This window comes from Cupressus sempervirens, chromosome 4, assembly GCF_028749045.1.
Source record: "Cupressus sempervirens isolate cs-2001-9-10 chromosome 4, ASM2874904v1, whole genome shotgun sequence".
NCBI lineage: Eukaryota > Viridiplantae > Streptophyta > Pinopsida > Cupressales > Cupressaceae > Cupressus > Cupressus sempervirens.
In genome coordinates, this window is record NC_143121.1 from 905638858 (window position 1) to 905661406 (window position 22549).

At 34.2% G+C, this 22549-nt stretch overlaps 1 long non-coding RNA gene across 1 annotated transcript in view; it reads right to left on the reverse strand.

Annotated features, from left to right (window-relative positions):
- Nucleotides 1-644: 644 nt before the first annotated feature.
- The window catches only part of LOC149564315 (uncharacterized), a 290385-nt gene continuing 268480 nt past the window's right edge, over nt 645-22549 (reverse strand). The window contains exon 2 of the long non-coding RNA XR_016363599.1: nt 645-905. This is a non-coding gene — a long non-coding RNA (uncharacterized LOC149564315). The remainder of the gene's footprint in view (nt 906-22549) is intronic.

The window sequence follows — 22549 nt, forward strand, 5'->3', positions numbered from 1 at the left end:
TGCTCATTACAAATGACCAAATATGTGGTGTGTAGGAGCACCTAGGTGCATCTACCTACAATCAGCACCACCCAAAAAGATTTCCAAATTTTTGTTTGATTGGTTTCTAGTTTTAACATCTCTCTATTAATTACAATATCTACAAAATCCATACACTATATTGATTGAAATCCATTTTCTAATTCATGAAGAAGCGGGGAAAATTCTTTAATTCCTGTCTATATAATAGGAACAGCCAGGTAGAAACCGTTGAGATTATGAAATTTTTTTTGAAGTACATTCTAAATCTGTAATCTAGTTTATATGGTGTTGGAGGTTGACTTTTTCCCTTCAAATATGAAAACATTTAAATTGTGGAGAAGATAATTTTAAAAACTATCTTAGAATAAATATAATTTTCCTTATAACTAAGGATAAATATAATATTCCTTATAGCTAATAAATTTATCTAGATTTCTGCTTTGGTTAATGTTTATTCCTTAATCCCCATTAGAATAGTAGGGGTGGCAGATTTGTATCATTGATATAAAAAAATTGATTTTTTTCTACAATGGAGAGAGTTTTAAGCTATATTTCAAGACATAGATTCAACCTTGGGCAGATCTATATTCAAGGCACTAATCAAGGATTATGGAAAACTCATAGAACCAAAAACAGTGTTTATATCATTTATCAAGTTTCAACGATCCATAGTTTTGATTACAAAAATATACATACCTTCACTATTATGAACACATAACTATTGCAAGCTACATGGTTTTTTGAGGATGCAAAAGAAGAAGATATATAACAAAGATAAAAGAGGCCATCATATAATTAATCCACTTTGGGTGGATTTTTTTTAGTTGGGCCTTCAATCTTTTGCTCTGGTTTTTTATAAAATGGCCGAACTTGCTCTCCATGGCCTGTCAAGCATGAACATACAAACAAACAACAAAACTCAATTAAAATACCATGAATTTGTGATATTTTCATAATGATGTTAAGATTATGCATTTAATCACAGACTTATGATATTTTCACAGTTCATTTAATTACTTATATTTATATCATTGAATGATCCAATATATAGTATTAAACTCTGCCATGAAATCCTATGATCCAATCATAATGATATCAAGATTGAGTATTTAATTTTTAAACAACAATAGTAGAAATAGTGAAATTAGAATCTTAATGTAATGTTCCCATGTTTTAGCCTTCACATTCTCCAAAGTCTAATTAAAATTAAAAGGTGACTTTGTATTAATAGTTTCTAGGGTATGTATTAATTATTGGAAGGACGGAAGCCTCTCGTGATTTAATTAATTATTACCAGGAAGGAATTTCTAGGGTATGCATTAATTATTGGAAGGAGGAAGCTTCTAGCTCTTGCAATTAATTAATGTTTTAGTTCCTTCCAGAAGGATGAAGAAAAGGATAAATAGGGCTAAAAGTCTCATTACTGATCATCGGATTATTGTATCAGATGATTATGACTTGCATTTGATAAGAGCTTGGATGTGTGAATAACACTCCTTTTTTGCCAATAGAGGACGTTCATTCTCTGCTGTAACATTCTAGACGTCATTCCCTTAGGGTTTGGCCTTTGGAATACATCTCTTTGGACTTGATTGCAACATTTTTAGAATTAATATAATTTTAGCAATTGGTTCAGCTTTTGGGCATTCCTGGGTGTCCATTACAGTGGTATCAGAGCTATAAGTCCTACCATCCTATGGAGATCTTCAACATTTATGTTTGAGCATGTGACAAGGGCTTTATAATTTTTGCAATACCAGAGCAAGACAAAGTAGGAGTTCAGACTCGCTTAATGAACGGGTTAGTTTGTTTGTGCAGAGGGACATACAATCCAGTCATACAGACACAGAGGAGACATTCTTTGAACAAGACAATAACATGGGTGACCAAGATGATAGAAATACCAGTTTCAACCAAGAAAATATCATATTCAGGTTACTGGGTACATTAGAGGAGGGGCAACGAATGCAACGAGAGCAGAATATGATGCAATAAGAGCAAAATAGGTGAACAGATATGATGTTGCAGCTAATGGCTAGACAGATGGGCATCAATATTAATCTAGGTGATGCCAACAATGGAAACAACAATAATAGGGGTAATGATAATGGAGGCCGAGACAACATTAATGGTAATAATGGACATGGAAACAATGGAAATGAGGCTGATAACTTTAGACATGTTGCATGACAAACTCGAACAACTAGCTCGAGACCTCTTCTACTGACCTTTCCACCCAGAGAACCAGTTCAACCGATTAATGAACCACAGATTGTAGAGTTATAGGATCAGTTTAGGAGGGATTGGGAGGCTGGTGGGCCAGAGTTTCAACGGATATCTCTCTCAGAGATTACTTGGACTTGAGGATGAGACACATGCCCAGATCAGGAGGACAAAGTCAAAAATTTGAGTTGAGAAAGAAAGTGGGGAAGAACTGTGGTACTTAGAGGACTTTCAGATGGGAGTTGCAGAGTAGTTTCCTTGAGGAGAATGCATAAAATTTTTCAGCATAGTAACATAGAGTGGGCAACAGAATGCTTCACTATGTCAACTTCACAAGAGCCACAGGTGAAGAGTCATCCACCAGAGATTCAAGAGATACTTGACAGGCACACTAGGGTATTTGGCAAGATTCTGCACAGGGTTCCTCCTAATAGAGGGATAGAACATGTTATTGAACTTGAAGAGGGAGCCAAACCAGTCATGATTACTCCCTATCGTCATCCTAAGAAACATAAGGATGAGATAGAGAAGGAAATTAAGGAGTTGTTGGAAATAGGGCATATCAGGCCTAGTGAGAGTCCCTTTGCTTCAGCAATAGTGTTGGCAAAGAAGAAGGATGGGACAATGCACATGTGCATTGATTATAGGGCATTAAACATGAAGACCATTAAGAATAGATATCCCATCCCACGAATAGATGAGCTAATTGATGAGTTACATGGTGCATTCTTTTTTACAAAGATTGATCTATAGTTAGGGTATCATCAGATCAGGATGAGGGAGGAGGACATTGAGAAGACAGCTTTTCAGTGTCACTATGGCCACTTTGAGTTTTTGGTTATGCCATTTGGGTTAACCAATGCCCCTGCTACATTCTAAAGTTGCATGAATCAGGTATTTAGGGAGCAACTTAGAAGATTTGTTTTGATTTTCTTTGATGACATTTTAGTTTTTAGTAAGACTTGGGAGGAGCATTTACGACATCTTGAGATGGTGTTGTCTACCTTGGAAAAAGAATCATTGTATGCCAAGGAATCTAAGTGCGAGTTTGGGATGACCAAGCTACTATATCTTGGACATATTATTAGTGCAAAGGGAGTTCAAGTAGATCCTAAAAAGATTAGGGCTATTGTTGATTGGTCTACTCCAAAAAAAGGGAGTTCAGGTAGATCCTAAAAAGATTAGGGCTATTGTTGATTGGTCTACTCCAAAAAATCTTACACAGCTTAAGGGATTCCTTGGTCTCTGTGGATTTTATAAGAGATTTATTAAAAGATTTTCACAGCTCGCTACACCCTTGACAGACCTTACCAGGAAAGGGGCCTTCACATGGATAGAGGCAGCTCAGAGAAGCTTTGATCATTTCAAGAAGGTGATGTCATCATGTCTAGTACTAGCTCTACCAAATTTCACAAAGCCATTTGAGCTTCATTGTGATGCATTAGGGGATGGGATCAGAGCAGTCTTGATGCAGGAGAAGCATCCCATTGTTTTTGAGAGCAAGAAGCTCTGTGGAGTGGAGAGAAGCTATTCCATATATGATCGGGAGATGTTGGTTATAATGCATGCATTGGCTAAGTTTAGGTCCTACCTAGTTGGGGGAAAGTTTGTTATCAAAACCAATCACAAAAGCATCAAATACTTCATGAATCAATGTGATTTGAATGATAGACAACAGAAGTGGATCACAAAGTTGTAGGCTTATGACTTTGACATTGAGTTTGTAAAAGGTAAGGAGAATGTGGTTGCAGATGCCTTATCTAGGAGGCCTCATATTTGTGCTCTAGCTGAGATTAAAGGAGTTCTAAGAAATAAGATCACAAAAGAATATGCGAGGGACACTTGGGCTTCTAGAGTAATTGCAGGCACCATACATGATGATCGCTATGTGGTGTTGGATGGGTTGATAAAGTTTCAGGGCAGGATACATTTGATTCCTTCATCACAATATAAGGAAGTAATACTAAAGGCATTTCATGATGCACCTACAACTGGACATCCAGGGGTCTTTAAGACCTACAGGCAGATCCGTGAATGGTTCACATGGAAAGGGCTTAAGGATGATGTTCAGAAGTATGTCAGGGAGTGTACAATTTGCCAGCAGAATAAGGGAGAGCACACATATCCTGCAGGGTTGTTACAACATTTGCCCATTCCAAATGGGAAATGAGAAAGTATTTCCATGGAATTCATCACCGGGTTACCGCGAGTACAAGGGAAAGATTGCATCTATGTGATAGTTGACCAACTGATGAAGTTTGCTCACTTCTTTGCTATTCCATCCACTTATACAGCACCACAGGTGGCTGATCTTTTCTTTAGAGAGATATTCAGATTACATGGGCTACCTACTTTCATTGTTAGTGATAGGGATAATAAATTCATAAGCACTTTTTGGCAAGAGCTATTTAGGTTGTGTGGTACTGAACTTACACCTAGCACTAGTTATCATCCACAAACATATGGGCAAACAGAGATTGTGAATAAATGGGTGGAAGGATATCTGAGGAACTATGTGACTACACAGCAGAGGACTTAGGTCAAATGCTTACATATGGGGGAGTACTGTTATAACACCACTTATCATATGTCCATTAAGATGACTCCATTCATGGCAATGTATCGTTATGAAGCACCTAGTTTCATGGATCTGGTTTTGGGAGATAGTAGAGTGCCCAAAGCAAAAAACTTCTTGCAGGATAGTCAAGATATTTTGAGGGTGCTCAAGGAGAATAAACAGCAAGCCCAAAATCAGCAAAAATTATATGTTGACCAGCACCGGATAGAGCGTAGTTTTGAAGTTGGGGATATGGTTTACCTGAGGCTACAACCATATAGACAGTCATCACTCAAGAAAAGTGGAGCAAAGAAGTTGAAGCCTAGGTTTTATGGCCCCTACAAAGTGATCCGCAAGGTGGGTGAGGTTGCTTATGAGATAGAGCTTCCAGAAAATAGTCGGGTGCATAATGTGTTTCATGTGTCAAGGCTTAAGAAAGCAATCGGACAAAGAGTTGTGCCTTTGGCAGAATTACCACCATTAGATGAGGAGGGAAGCTTGTATTAATTCTTGAGGCTATTCTGGATACTAGGGAAAGGGCTTTGCGAAGCAGGTTGATTAAAGAATATTTAGTCAAATGGAAATATCTGCTAGAGGAAGATACTACTTGGGAGAGTGAGGAGGTGCTACAACAAACATGACTAAGATTGCTTGAGGGCAAGCAATTTCAAGGAGGGCGGACCTATAATGTTCCCATGTTTTAGCCTTCACGTTCTCCAAAGTCTAATTAAAATTAAAAGGTGACTTTGTATTAATAGTTTTTAGGGTATGTATTAATTATTGGAAGGACGAAAGCCTCTCGTGATTTAATTAATTATTGCCAGGGAGGAATTTCTAGGGTATGCATTAATTATTAGAAGGAGGAAGCTTCTAGCTCTTGCAATTAATTAATGTTTTAGTTCCTTCTAGAAGGATGAAGAAAAGGATAAATAGGGCTGAAAGTCTCATTGCTGATCATTGGATTATTGTATCGGATGATTATGACTTGGATTTGATAAGAGCTTGGATGTGTGAATAACACTCCTTTTTTGGCAATAAAGGATGTTCATTCTCTGTTGTAACATTCTAGACGTCATTCCCTTAGGGTTTGGCCTTTGGAATACATCTCTTTGTACTTGATTGCAGCATTTTTAGAATTAATATAATTTCAGCAATTGATTCAGCTTTTGGGCATTCCTAGGTGTCCATTACACTTAATTTGATCTGAACATTGGTAACAAAAATATATATGCAAAAAATTTGGAAAAAAAACCTTAGCATCCATTTCCATAACTTATAAAACACTTAAATACATTTGAGAGAGCATGAAAATAAGATAAAATTGGCTTGCCTGGACCGCTTTTATCTCCTTTGACACCAAACATCAAAAGGAGGTCGGTGCTAATACCCTGAATGAAGTAATACCCTAAACTCCTTGTCTTCCTTAGTGATGTAGAGTTCTCCCTTAAATAGGAGAATATGGTGTGGTGTAGCCTTAGATTTCTTCAAGTACCCCAAAAATGGATTCAAGAGAGGACTCTACACCTTTGGAATGACATTACTCAAAAACATGGCCTAGGCACCCAAAAGAGCACAACTAGGTCTTAAAGCACACAAATCTCCAAATATTTGGTTTATGCTTGAAATGGGAACCTATGAGTTTATAAGGGAATGGAGAGGTTCCAAAAAATTCAACAAACTCAAACTAGTAGGTTTGAATAGTCCATTTTACTCCTAAAGTCTATAGATAGCAAGACTTCTCTTTAGGCCTAATTGCTAGGTTTTGTGAAGGAAATATAAAATAGCTATTTGAATAGGTTAGTCACTAACTAGGAAACATTTAGGGATATTACTAGAGATCATTTTCCACCCTTAGAATGGTTTCATCCATCCTCTAGGTGCCTACAATAGTTTAGTACCTATTGTCCTGCACCAAACACATAAAGATGTTTAGCCTAGGGCTTGCTAGCAAAAACAGTAGCCTCATGTCCCATCTCCCATTCTTTAGGGAATTTATTGTACATCTTCCTAACTTTCATTTTACCAAGTGACATAAGGTTTCCATGATGGGAATGCAAGTTAGGTCATTATTACTAAGACTAGTCACTAAATGGAGGGTTTTGTTGCACTCAAGAAAGAAGTTTAGATAACTATAGTTGTAGAGTATTTCAAACACCCAGACCACTTGAATTATTCTAATATGATGTTTAAGACTCTAGAAAAATCATTATTTCACATATGCCATTCCAAACCAGTCCGTACACTATGGAAATGTAATGTTTTACAAGAAAAATGAGATCTTTTATTGCTTCAAAATGCAAAATTACATATTCTATGTGTCTCTATCTTCCACCACCTGAAAAGGCTATTTGAAGACCTTTCCCAACTAATACAACCAATTTTCAAAGGTTATAACCATTGGGATTTATTAGGTGAAAGTTTGTTAAATGTAACCAAAAAATGTTATTCTTGTCGAGTAGTTATAATTAGCCGAGCCTACTCAGACATTGAAGACAATTCTCCTGTATGTGACAAGAATTTGTGTTAACTAAGTTAAGAATTAGTGTTGACCAAGTTGGGTTGGTTAATCGAGGAAAGTCAATATAAACTCTATACTAGTCAATTCTCAAGTAGTGTCGAGCTCCATGACCATGCCGAGTTGGGTCGGTTAACAAAAGATTCCTAGTGTTAGCCTAGTACACAATTTTTAGAAGCCTTAGAACACACCTATCCTATCCTAGGACTAAGATGTCTCTCTATGAATGAAATATCTCTATCCTAGAACACACCAATTTTTAGAAGCCTTAGAACACACCTATCCTTCTATGAATGAAATATCTCTCTTTTTCTTTTCTACCTATTGTTTGTATCTTGCAGTGTTCTAATTCAGAGTATCTCTAACCTGATCATGGATTTTTTTGATCCATTCTAAGAATTCCTCACCTTATGCACTAGTTTTGAACTCACTTGGTAAGTATCTCAGTTCCATAACTCCTCCAAGATGGAATCCATAGTTTACTTGGAATGGTGTCTATTGACAATTGGCTAATAGTGGTATGTAATTGTTGTCATAATGACAACACATAATGTACATGTCGATAGGAAACCTTAGAAATAAAGATACTTAGTATTTGGCTATTAGAAAATTGTCTAAGTATAGAATTTGGTTTATAGCAGTGTATTGTTTTGTTTATAACATGTTGCAGACATCATATTATGTTAAGCAACATTACATGGAGATAGTATACATGTTGGTGATGACATGTATAACCTCAGAAGTTTGTACGAACTGTATGGAATAAAGTTAATTGTGTTTTGATGAAGCAAGACAACAGAATTGTTTTGATTGCAAAACAATTACTTGTCCAATTAGGGATGACATTCTAAATGTTTACTTTAAAGTGAATTATGGTCTTAGCCCAACCAAAAATATTTTATGTAAAGGCATGGTATTTATGCAAAGGACTTCTTGTGATAAGAAATGTGCAATTTTGGTGTATTAATGCTATCTTGTAAGATTATGAAGTGAGTGAACTTTTGTGAAAGCAATATATGCGAAGCTTTATTTGGTGATCTGAGATCAAGATGAAGATCAGAGATTAGACAAGGAAGGAAAATAATATTAAATTACTTGTTTGAGTAGTGAGCTCTTCTTGTAGTTGAAATTAAATGTTTGGGCAGTGGGGTCTTCTTGCATACATTATACTACAACTCCTAACAAGGATTTAAAGCCTCCTAATAGGGACTAGTTATACTAAATTTTCTCATTGCCTCCTAATAGGGTTCATCCTCTAACAAGGAACATATATATCAATATATTATTTAGTGGGTATCAACCCACCATGGTTTTCCCTTGGCTAAGGTTTCTGTAGTTAACAAAATATGGTGTCATGTGTTATCTTTATGTATTGTTACTGTTACTATTCAACATTACTTTATTGTTTTGTTATGCATGGTTTAAAGTAAGTAATAATATCCATTTGGCTACTAAAGTTTTTAGATTACTAATTCAACCCACCCCCTCAATAATCCCTATTTCTAACAATTGGTATCAAATCATATTTACTTTGAAGAGGCTTAACAACTTAAGTAAGATCCCTATGGATATGGAATAGTTGATGAAGAACCTCAAAGAAGCTCTTGAAAAAATTGAAGGAAAAGATTGAACATTTGAAATCAAAGCTTGAATCTATTGAATTTGGAACTACTGATGATGACTATTCAAAGTTGAAGACAAAGTACAAGATCTTGAAGCATGAATTGAAGATTACGAATTTGAAGTTGACTTTGAGAAATGATCCTTTCAAAGTTGAATCTAATTTGAAGACTAAAAATGTAGATATGAGAGCAAGTCTGGCAAAGAAAACATCTGAGTTTGAAACATTGAAAGAAGATCGTGAAGAATTCTATAAGTACAATACTATTGTGAAAGGTGAATTGATATAGGGAAAACAATAGCTTGAGAAATTTTATTCTAGCAAAGAAAAAATTGATGATTCTATGTCTATATAGAGACCTTCTTATGATAAAACTGGTCTTCATTATCTGATTAACATGTCTACAAAGAAACCTAAGATTAGATTAGATCTAAAAGAAAAAGACAAATATAATGATAAGATTGAATCTAGTCAATCTTCTAAGAAGCCTAAAGAAATTGAGCAAATCAATGAAGTTGAAATCTTAGATGAACCAAAGCAAGTGGAGACTCCCAAGACAACTAGGTATGAATTTAGTGGTAAGTACTTTTTATGTAATGAAATAGGTCATATGAAAAGAGATTGTACTAATAAGTCATTTAATCATGTTAAGGACTTCTATTATCATAATTGTCATGGTATGGGTCATACTGCAATTGATTGTAGGAAACCTAAGTATGATAATGATAGAAGAAATAGTAGAATGTCTACAAATACTAACCCTATAGATAGAAGAAGATCTAATGAAAGGACATCGAGAGATAGAAGATCTTATGATGACAGAAGATAGATCGTGTGTTATAAGTGTAACAACTTAGGACACATTGCTCAGAATTGTTATGCACCTGATGATTGCCATAATTCTAGAAGTAGAGCACCTATATGTTAGTTGTGCAACAACTTCAGACACACATTGAAGTATTGTAGAATGGACAAAAACTTTGGAGATAGAAGGAACAATGGAAGAAACTTTGAAAATAGAAGGAATGATAGAAGGAATCATGGAAGGAACTTTAGATCTAACAGTGAAGAACAAAGAAATATTGTGGGTGAACTTTGAGAAGAACTAAATGAAGCATTCATGAAAGGAACATATATTTCAAAAGAAAAGTTAGATGATGAGAAATGAAGATTGAAGTCAATTGTTAAATTTGATTCAATCAAGTTGAATTAAGCTTGTTCATAGCATCAAAATTTGAGAACTTTAGTTAGAGAACAAATTAGAGGTAGCAAAGTTGGCAAAAGGTGTATTCAATAATGTTTAGATGGTATCTAAGATTTCTTGTGGTTTGGAGCTCATCTAAACAAGTTATGATGAAATTCAGAGTTATTGGTACTACAATAAAAGTTGATTCTGTAACAGAAGATGAAAAGTATATTTTTTTAGAGAATTTCGTGATGCAAAGTTTTAAGAATGTTTGTCATGATGGAAGGAGGCTTTAGTAAACCTCAAGTGACATCCAAAGATTGGATAGGCAAGTTTGGGCAGTTATCTAATTGCAAAATGCAAATAACAACTTTTTCATATTTGTAAAGTATGCAATTAATGCAATTTTCAAGTTGATGGATAAATGGAGTAAAAAATTAAATTTTACTTCATTGCAAACACATTCAAAGTGAAGAGCATCTAGAAGAGACTTGTCAGAGCAATTTTGTAGCAAACCCTATTTTTGGAAAGAAGTTTTTTTTTTTTTTTTTTTTTTTTTGTAAAATTTGTTTAGTAAAAGATATTGTTGATAAAGATCATAGATATGTTAGTTTTTTAAAGTGTTGAGAGTGAGGATAGACCTAAGCTCAAGGTAGTTTCCATAAAACCTAGTGATTGAAACCCTTACTCTACATTGTCTATTACTCTGAACAACTTAGTTTACCTTGAAGATGTAGAAAATTATTTGAATTACAAATTTGAGTTGATTGATAGTGAATATATGAATAAGGATATGGAACTAGTCTTTAACCACGACATGACTATGAGGCCTAGATTTAATCACTTAAAGGAATTTGATTTGTTTAAGTATCATTTCTACCATGAGCTAGATATAGATGAATGAACTCAAATCATATTGAGTAGGATACATGATGGTAAATTGTGGATGCAAGACAATGTAGTAGACATTTATGCCAACCTAATTCATTAGGTAATCGGTCTTAGCAAACAAGGCAGTGTACCAATAGGAAAAATGATGGTCAAGAAGAAAGTAGAAAGTTACACTAAGGTAGTATACATTGGGAAAACCATGGTAATTAGCTTCATCAAGTAGGTTGATGTGAGATTTCTTAGTAGAGTTATTTCTTATTTAGTTTGTGCAAGTTCTAAGATAGATGAACTTTTAGCAATATTTATTTATGCAACTTACAAGATATGTGTTGAGAAAGAGAAAGTTAATGTGAGTGAAATACCAAGGATGCAATTCATGGAAAACCTTGAAAAGCTTAAGAGAATAAAGAATGGTGTATTTAGATTCCAATAATTGATAAATCACATATTATTTCATGTGCTGAAGAGATTTCCTTACTTCTCAGTAACATATATAATGAGTAGTGATAAATGCACTATGGAAAAGATTACATAGGTATGTAGAAGATACCATGCAAACAAGGTATTAGACAATGGTAATTTGATTATGAGGACATTCCAAAATGAGATGAAAGTGAGATTTAGGATCTCACTTGCAATTGTGGATAGGTTCAAGGAGGACATATGTATTCTAGTTGATATCGACTATACATACATTTAAGCAATAGAATGTCAGGAAACATTTTTGGATCCTTTGAGCTATAAGTTGAGTGATGATGTTACAATTAGCTACATTGACTTGTTGTTAAATTTTGACAAAGATAAATATGAGTACAGATTTGATACATATGATGAGATTGCATAGCATGCTCATCAAGCAACCTTAGAGAAGTCATCTCATAAGAAGGTTGAGTTAATCATGAAGAAGGCATTATCTGAGGCCAGAATGATAGAAAGTGAATCTAAGGCCATGATACAAACAATGAAACAAGGTGTATTGAACATACAACCCTTGTCAGTTTTAGTTGCTGAGACAACTTCAGGATAGAGAATTCCTTACGCAATAGTATTTGATGTTCAACCTAGTGAACACAAGAGAACATTAGAGAGATTGGTTGAAGCAGTGTCAAAAAAGACTAAGAGAGTCAAACATATGGCTACAAGACTTGGCAAGAGTTATAAATCATTGTTGACAATTGAATCTAGTGATGATGAGGAGGTTGAGGAATAGGAAACCAAGCAAGCTGAAAAAGTGACTCCACCTGAACAAGCAATAGGAAAAGATCGACAACCATGGAAGCCAAAGATTGAGAAGATAAACACAAAAATTACAAATGAGGGAAATTTTGTTTAGATGACCAAGTTTTATGATCTATACAATAATTTTGAGAAAGATAAAATTGATATATCTACTATGAGACATATCATTATAAATGATCTAAGTATGAAGGATATCAAAGGAGTAGTGAAAGAGAAAATCTATGAGAGACTCATAGAAAAGAAGAATCCAACAAGAGAAGAAGACCTTGAACTTCAAAAGTCTATGCTACGAACAATTTGCAAGACTGATGAACTTTTCCCTCATGGAGCATCAAGGAATGCAAAGTTGTCCTCCTTTGAACAATAGACCATTCTGTAACAAATATTTAGAATATATTGTGTTATATGCATCAAATAATGTAGAAAAAACCTTATGAATTTCAACAAACTTTGGTTCATCCTTGTATAACTACTTAATGGCATCAATCCCCATTCTTTGCACTTGGGCTTCTCCCACAAGGTGAGACTCTTGCCAAGAGCATTTGCTACTTTTTTTGTAGTACCTTTCTTATTTTTGAATGAAAATGTGAAGTCTTGGAGTTGCTCAACCCACTTTATGTGTCTACAACTCAACTTGTCTTGGCTATTGAGGAAGCTTAGTGCATGATTGTCCATATAGACAATGAATTCCTTAGGAAGTAGGTAGTGCCTCCATTTCTTTAGAGCCTCAAACATAGCATATAGTTCTAGGCCATATGTACTATAATTTTTGTTGGCATCTTTCAAATTTTTAAAGAAGAAAGCCACTAGTCTTCCCCCTGATTGAGAAATGCTCCTATGGCAAGATTACTTGCATCCGTTTCTACTATGAACAGTTTGTTGAAGGTAGGTAGTACCAAGATTGGATATTGTTCTACCCTACCTTTCAAAAATTCAAATGAATCATCTTCTTGAGTTTTCCATTGAAACTTTATCTTCTTGCATCCCTTGATGGTATCCAACAGAGGTAAACATATGTGACTGAAGTTTTTGAAAATTTCCTATAGAATGTTGCCAATCCATGGAAACTTCTGACTTCCCCTATTGTCTTAGATGTTGGTCGATTGAGGATAGCCTCAACCTTTTTAGGATCCATCCAACTTCTTTTCATGTAGCCTTTGAAGGACTAGTTCCAAATGTTTTATGTGTTCATGTTTGTACTTGTTGAAGATCAATATGTCATCAAGATAGACCACCGCAAAATTACCTATGAAGTCATGAAGAACTTTATTCATCATCCTCATGAAGGTGCTAGGGGCATTACTTAGGCCAAATGACACGAAGCCATTCATATAACCCTTTAGTGGTTTTGAATGTTGTTTTCCACTCATCTCTAGGCCTAATACTTATGTGATGGTAGCATGATTTAAGGTTATGTTTATCTTGTTGATTTCACTAAAGTCAGTGCAAAGTCTCCATTTGCCATCTTTTTTAGGGGCCAAAACACTAGGGAAACATGTAGGAATCTTACTACAGACCATTTTCTACCCTTAGAATGGTTTCATCCATCCCCCAAGTGCCTGCAACACTTATGTACTTGCTATCATGTACCAAACACATAGAGATGTTTTGCTTAGGGCTTGCTAGAAAATATAGTAACCTCGCATCCCATCTCCTATTCTTTAGGGACCTTATTGTATATCTTCCTAAATTTCACTTTACCAAGTTGCATGAGATTTCCATTATAGGAATGCAAGTTAGGGCATGATTACTAAGACTAGTCACTAAATGGAGGGTTCTGTTGCACTTGAGAAAGAGGTTTAGATAACTTTAGTTACAAAGTACTTCAAATCCCCAAAACTACTTGTATTTTTCTACTATGATGTTTAGGATTCTAGAATAATCATTATTTCACATGTGCCAATCTATACCAGTCTGTACACTATGGAAATGCAATGTTTTATAAGAAAAATGGGATCGTTTATTGATTCAAGATGCAAAATTACATATTTTATGTGTCTCTATCTTCCAACTACTTGAAAGGGCTATTTGAAGACTTTTCCAATTAATCCAACCAATTTTCAAAGGTTGTGACCATTGGGAGTGATTAGGTGAAATTTTTTTAAATGTAAAGAAAAATGGTCAGCCTTGCTGAGCAGTTAGAATTAGCCAAGCCTACTTGGTCATTGAAGATAGTTCTCCCATATGTGCTGAGCATTTTAGTGTTGACCCAGTTTAGAGAGAGTGTCGACTGAGTTAATTCTCAAGCACTGTTGAGCTACTTGACCATGTTGAGCTCCAAGGCCATGCCGAGTTGGATTGATTAACAAAGGATTCCTAGTGCTAGCCGAGTACGCAGTTTCCAGAAGCCTCAAAACACACCTATCCTAGCCTAGGACTAAGATGTTCCTAATGACCATAGTAAAAAACCCATGGTTTATAAAACACCAATGGTGACTAGGTTTTATAAGTAGGCTTGATTTATTAGATAACTATTTCTACCTATTACAAATATCTCTTAGGCACACATACCCTTGAGTAGAAGTCATAAAGAGTTTGAAATGATGGATTCTCTAGAGAGTGAAGGGTTAGGTGCTCCTACACCACCTAGGTTCTCACACATGACAACCTTTTCATCTGATCAACTATCTCTATAAATAGATAATTTATATCTTTTATCATTTAACCACAATCATCCATTTTAGGGTTAGGTAGGATTCAATGAATCTACCCACTTTTCCATTTGGTTCCTCTAGAAACTTTCTCTACAGTCTTCCTTGTATTCACCTCAAAATGGTTTACATTGAATTTTGTGCCACTAGCTCATCATAGTAATCTTCTACACACCTCACATAATTCAATAAATCAAAATAGTTGGCTCAGATTCATCAAATCTTTGATTTAACACTATTTTCTATCACTCGACATCTATAATATTTTGTCACTCGGCCAGCACTAGTTAACTTAGCAAATAGTAAACTTTACTGATTCTTGACACCAACTAAAATTTACTCAGCATATATCAATATTTATTTAACTTGCACTATTTTTCATGTTTTCTTGATACCTCTTGATTTTCACTTGGCTTGCACTGACTACTTAGCAAGGCTTGATAGACACTTTTCTTACTTGATCTTCTTCCAGTCTTAACTTGAGTAATCTTTCATTTCAAACTTTAAGTAAATAAACAATACTCTATAGTATCAATGTCTTACTTGGTCTTAGTGCTTCTTTTACATACCAAATTACTCAACCTTTCTCTAGGTGCTTTTGTTATCTCCTCTTTTTAAAACCTCTTCATCAACCAACTAAATGATAGATTTCAAACCAAAAAGAAATTTTCTCACCAGTAGGTAGCAGATTTGACATCATTGAAAAAATAATGATTACTCCATTATACGTTCTTCACGTCAAAAAATCTCATATCAAAAAAATACTCACCATTTAATAGTAGCTCAAGTATTGATAGAAGGTCTTCAATGCACATGCACTTAGAAAACTTGTGATAAAGATGACACCTACAACTACTAGGGTGTCATTGAAAACTTATGATAAAAATAACACCTGGGACTACTAGACTATCATGGAATTTTTTTGATGAATATGACATATCGAACTGCTAGTATGTCATGAAAAACTTGTGATGAAGATGACCCTTAACATTCACTAGAGAGCTTATTAACATGTTTCATTATTTCAAGATCTATGCTAAATTGGCTATCAATGTGGAGCATCAATTTGTCTTTCATCTCGACAAGAGCTCCAATAATTTGTCTAGCCATTCAAGAATAATATTGCTATAGGTTTCCTTGTTTGTCATGGTGATGCTCCCTTTGCTTTATTTCAGACCCTTCTTTTTCCTATTCTTGATATACACACAAAAACCCATCACCAAATTCTCCTACATGGTAAAAATAAAAGAGAAATTTGATTAAAATGAATTAACATACCACTAATCCTTCACACAAAGTCTTTATCATTTCTTCAAAAAAGGATTTATCTTCTAGTTCAACCACAAGAATTTGTCTCCTATATCCTAACCTTACATTGTATTTTTGCATGTTGCATTGCAATTAGTCTTTCCTATAAGGGTTTCCATTTTGATCAATAACAAACTGAATGATTCCAAAACCCACTGTCTAAGTTCTAGAAGTGAAACTTTCCTTGATAGAATTTGAATTTGAATTTTTGTATAAAACCCATTATGCATTGTCCCTTCACCATACTATTTCTTTATATAAAACCCATTGTGTACCATCCCTCTAATCATTTATTTGATGAAATTAAGCCATTTTTAGGTAGTTACTTCATTAATTAGGCCTAATTAGGCCTTTGAACAAGTGACTATACTTTTACATAGAGATAACACAATCATGTTATGTCTAGTAAATTCTTACTAGACATAACGCGATCACATTATTTCTAGTATGACAATTTAGTTATATAGAGAGTAACACGATTGTGTTTTGTTAACAAAAAAACAAAATCACATTTAGGCTTGGTAATAGGTACATTTAACTAACCAAAGGCTTGGGTTGATATTTTCCCTCCATTTTTCATAGGTTTAGACATTTTTTAAACTTTTAAGATCAATTCTCATCTTTGACTTTATCAGGTTTGCAAATGGTGAAGTGAGTATCTCTAAAATTACCACCATAATCTCACACATTGTCTTACCTTTCTAACCATATAATGTTTTTAATTTTTGGACAAGATTAGCATTGTGAAGTTGATTTTTCTATATGAATGTCTTGACAATTCCTTAGACATATGTCTACCATTTTAAAAATAACTTTTGATTTACTTGACAAAATGGAAAATAAATTGCATATTATTATTCTAAACTTGATTCTATACACTTTAATTTTATTTTTTTAAAGATTATTTTTGATGCAAGTTATTCCTAATGCAACAATAGGCACATAAATTTCAAGCTAGAGTCACTTCAAAGAATCATAGAAAACAACTTGTTGTTAGAAAATTATGAAAAAATACACAATTTCTAAATCTCACTCTTACCTATCATCCTACCAAAGGGGTTTTCAAGATACTAAATATAACTATATGTTTTATTGAGTGCACATGAACAACTATGTTATGTTTTTGAACAAAATATAAGAATAGTATTTTTTTTGTGTGATATTTGACCCTCTTAATCTTATCTATTTAAAAAAACCTTAGTAGTTTAGAAACTAGACTCAGAGTACTCCAATTTTTATGTTTTACATATTTTCTCATTTTGAGTGCATGAGCCTCAAATGGGTCTTCCACTTATACCCCCATTTTTGGACACCGTATTGGTGTACTAACCCAAGGAATAGCAACGAGTTTTCTATTTTTTGGTAGGTCAATCCTTAGGCATCTTGACTACAACTCTTCTCAAGTGAACATTTTAAATTTTAAATGATAATAGTATGAACATACTAATCTAACCCAAATGACATTAAAAATTTCCTAATCTAATTGGAATTTATTTATTAGTATAAAATAAACACATTATGTAATTAAAACAATTTTCTTAGTATAAGTAAACATATTTCGAATCATGATCACATTGTTTGAAAGGGAAAAGGAAAATAAATTTCAAAATTCCTGAGCTAGAAATAACTTGTTGCATAAATATATATATAAAATGGTACTATAAATAGGTAACCAAATGCTTCATAATGTCCAAAACGAGAGAAAAATAGAGGTTAATTTGTAAACCATATAAGTTAAATAGAGGAAGAATTAGAAACTTTGGAGAAGAAATAAAAATTGGATACTTTCTAATAAGATTGACAATGCTAAAATGAAATTTAAATTTTTAAATTTTTGTTTACATAACATAAGATCATAAAACCTAGAAGGCCTTACAACATTTCCATCCAAAAAAAAAAATTCAAGGAACAAAATTCCTACAATGAACCTATTTACTTAATTAATATTGTTTTAATTAATTTTGAACATTTAATGAATAGAATTAGAAATTTAGGCACTTTCCAAAGAAACCTCCATTGCATATCAATTCATTAAAGTCAGATTGTAAATGCAAATGCTAACTCTCATGATTGGATTCTAGTATTATGGGAACCACTATCATTACACTGTATGAATATGTAGCAAGAAAAGCATTGGTTGAAAAGTACTTTGACAGATGTCCATTCAATAACATGAGTGCTTTGACAGATGGCCAATCAATATATCCAAGCTTCCATGATCACATTTGACAAAGGCATAAAACGTGGATTTATATTTTTCCATTGCATTTGTTGAAGAATCTCTAAGAAATAGAAAGTGAGGAGAAAGTCGAGAATATTGAGAAAGTTAGCCCTTTTCCCTCCAAGGTTTTTGACATGTTTAAAATTGTTACTCCAAATTCTAGAAAGTATGAGAATGTTGAGCATGGCATGGTTACCTCTCCGATTTAGATGGGCATGTTGGATAGCCAAGTGTAGGTAGAAAGCATAGGGGGAAACAAGAGGCCTGGGATGAGCATGGGGGAAATTCCACTTAGCAGAAAGGCACCACGACAAAAAGTGAGAACATTGAGCAAGGGAACCAGGTGGTAGAGAATATGAAAAATCAATTGCGAAGTTAGTTAAATGGAATTAGGACCTCAAGGACAAGTTCAATAGGGTGGCCAATTTCTTGGTTCGAGTCATGCACTCAATGACCACCACACTCCATCTTATGCAAACTAACTAAGACCTAGGGATCGATGATAAGGAGGTGGAGACGAATCACACTGTATCTGGCTTACTGATTAATGACTAGCCCTAATTACTGTTGGAGAATCTGAAGAACTATAAATTTTTTTGGGTGAGCCCTCACTTTGGGTGCTTCTTAATTTCAAAAACACTAAATGCACTCATTTTAGGTCAAAATTAGCCTTATGGCTGATTAAGGATGGAGGTAACCTAATCTTTAGTTTTTCATATCAATTACAATTTAATTAATTATATAGTTTAAGGGCAGGGTTAAACTTCAACTAACATCCTTAGAAAACACTATGGTAAAGTTATAATAAGGATTGAATTAAGGCTAGCCCTTAATAAAGCTTACAGTTGGAATTTAATAAGGTTTTCTATGAAATTATGTCATAGAGAGTGTGTCTAGGTAACGAAAATAGACCAGAGAATTGAGGAATAAGCAGCAGAAGGAAAATTCTAGAAAAAAAATCAGATAAAAAAATCTAGTGACACATGTATCACTGTCATATGATTGCAGATTGAAGTTTGTTGCAAGCATATAGATCAAAGAGTAGCAAAAATGCGTTGAAAATTTCAAAAGGAAAATTTGACCTTTACAGAATTGTATTGAAGAAATTTATTAGGTAAGTGTAAGAGACTGGACAAATTTATAGAGAAAAATATGGAAAATTAGAGGCAGAGTTAAGTATGGTTCCTGAGATCACAAACCATGACATTTTTATTGGCACAAATGTCTACAGATTTGAAATTTTATTAAAATACCTATTGCAACTTTCTCTGTTTCTATTATTATATTATAATTCTCTCTACTTCTATTATTATATTGTGATGAGATTTCATTTAATAATGCAAAGTTTTTTTTTTTCATATCGCTGGACTACGGTACTTAATTTAAGTTCATTCGATGAAATGAGTTTTCTTCTAAAAATCCATGTTGGCATCTTAATTTGACTAGTAGTAATAAAAACATGAATACTCCCTTATAGTTTCAAATAATCAAAACATGAATGTGAAAACTTCAACATCATTGCAGATTTCCAATATTAAGAAAAATAATAGAAAGAAATATTTCCATAAATTGCAGGCACTTCAATAATGTTGAAGTTAGGACGTGGGTGGGAAGCAAAACAACAAGGCAAGGGCTAATGGTCAGGAAAACAGAGCCTTCCATTTGAATGGAAACCATATATTTCTCTTTTAGCGATGATTTTTTTTTTTGTTTTTTTGGGATTTAATAAGCTATGTAGATCCAAGAATTTCCTTGTACTACACCATAACCATAATTTTTCCCGCACTAAAGAGCCGTTTCTAAATTCTAGAGGAACTCAATAGAATGTGAAGCATCTGGTCAGTACTATTTGATGAAAGCATGTAAATTTGGCCTAAGAAAAATATTCATGTTATTGTTTGCGCTATTAGGGTTTGATTTGAGACCTAGCTTCGAATCAGCGTAATCTTCCAAACCTAAACCAACACTTTAAAGAATTTGAAGTGCTTGATAGCCTTGTCCAACATTCTAGCCGTATCGAGTTTCAAACCTTGGGGTATTAGTTTCTCAAAAGACTGCATCTTTTCATTGATTTTACTTCTCTTGTGACCAGCCGCAATGCTCTACAGCTCTACCGTAGGATATTGTGGCTTACGATAGCTTTGTAACTCTGTCAGCTGATTTAAATGCTTTGTTTCATCCTCATTCGACTGTAATGAAACCAGTGAGCGTGAAACCTTACCAGAAGGTGGTTGACATGGAGAAAAGCTCACATCTAGAGAAAACTACTGGGATGAAGGAAAAATGAGGCTCATCGGCAGGGTTGAAACCCTAGCACAAAATGGTAAGCCTGAAGAATTGAACTGCACAGAAGGAGGAATCCCAGGGTTCATTGGCTAGTGAGGAATAAGCAAAGGAGAAACCCTAGGGAGTTTCTCCATGATGTCTTCCAGTGTATAAAAGGACTTTTTCCTTGGTGGCTCGACAAATACTTCTTCACAACATACCTCTCAGAAAGTTGGCTGAGTTTGCCAGTCTAAATTGTTGAGCTTGGCATAGCCATAATCTTCATCTTCAGTAAAGTCTAGCATCAGAATGAAGTGAAAATCATCAAAAACTTGCATTTGAATTAGCTAGCTCTCCAGCTCAAATTCACACTTTTGCGGCCACTCCTCATTAAAATTGCCGATCTCACTCATTTGAATCGAAAAGCTCTCAAATTTAAATCTACTCTCCTCTTCATTGAAGGACATAAATGTTGATTCATCTTGTTCCAAGCTCGAAAGTAGAGTGCTGTTGTTAGCAGCACCATATAAAAGATCCTGCTAGTTTAGAAGCGGTTGGTCCCATAACCAAAATCGCTGCTCCAAATGAGTTGGTCACATGCAAATGTTGCTTTCCCCATAAATGGGCCTTCGCCAACACTCCATTTGAAAATGTCCCACTGCAAAGCACAAAGGCCACTACATATGCTCCAAACTAATGCATTGAACCCTAAATTTGCCTCTTTCACCCAGCAATAATAACCCCAAATTACGTGCAACCTTACGTAGCCATCGTACCAGTCTTCTATGGAGAAACTCCATAGATTTCTAACTTCTTTAATATATTCCTTCCTTTATTGTATTCCATGCAGCTTGGAATGGTCATCACTGCAGAGGTATTTTACATTCTCGAGTTGATAGAGTCTAAACTTTTTGGTGAAAATTACGATGACCCTCTCAAATAACAAATTAATCTTTAGAATCATGATAATTTAAATTTTTTCACTAACGAGTCTAAATATTAGATTCTCTTTAAGAAAACCTAAATTAGTGGATGTTGATGCATGGTAGATTCCATTAAACAATGTTTTAAAGACTTTAAGTTACTTAATCGTGCTTGTGAATAACTTGAATGACATTGTACATAAACTATTCCAAGAGTTCACAATTGTGTAGTGGCCTATGTTAATAAATATTTTCCAATAATAATATGAAGCACATGTTCATTATTACATCCATCATCAAGAATATACATTTTATTCAAAATATCACTACTTTCTTATCGTGATTGTACTCACAATTTGTGAGTGTGGTGTATTCAACTTCCCCTAGGCTAATGCCTACTAAGGATCTTGTCATTCTAACATTACTACATTGAAATAAAGAATGAAAGGTCATTTTAAACACACAATCTACCATTAGAGTGTGAATGGAAAATCAAATCAAAATTTAAGACCAACACCCATAACATATCTTTTGCACTTGTCCTTTAAATATTCCTCTATCCCATTTGGAATCAAATATTTTCATTTTACCCTATGCTCAAGAGTGTTTCTATCATCTTTACGTTCTTTAGAAAAGATGACTTGGAGAGGTCCCCAAAACTCACTTTTAGGTTAGATATTGTTATCCATGTTTCCCTCCTTATAAACATGCTCCAGTGAATAATTTATGATCTATATATAATAAATCTTGCATCTTATTGGTCTATGTATTACATTTCTAACTCAGTCTAGTCAGAAACAATTATCTTGAGTCCCTTCATTACTAATATTTTCTAGATTTTTTTACAGTTAATTTTATATATTTTTTATGGCATCAAGTAATGTCCAAAACTTCAATATTGTTCATTTCTACCAACAATTTACTTAGG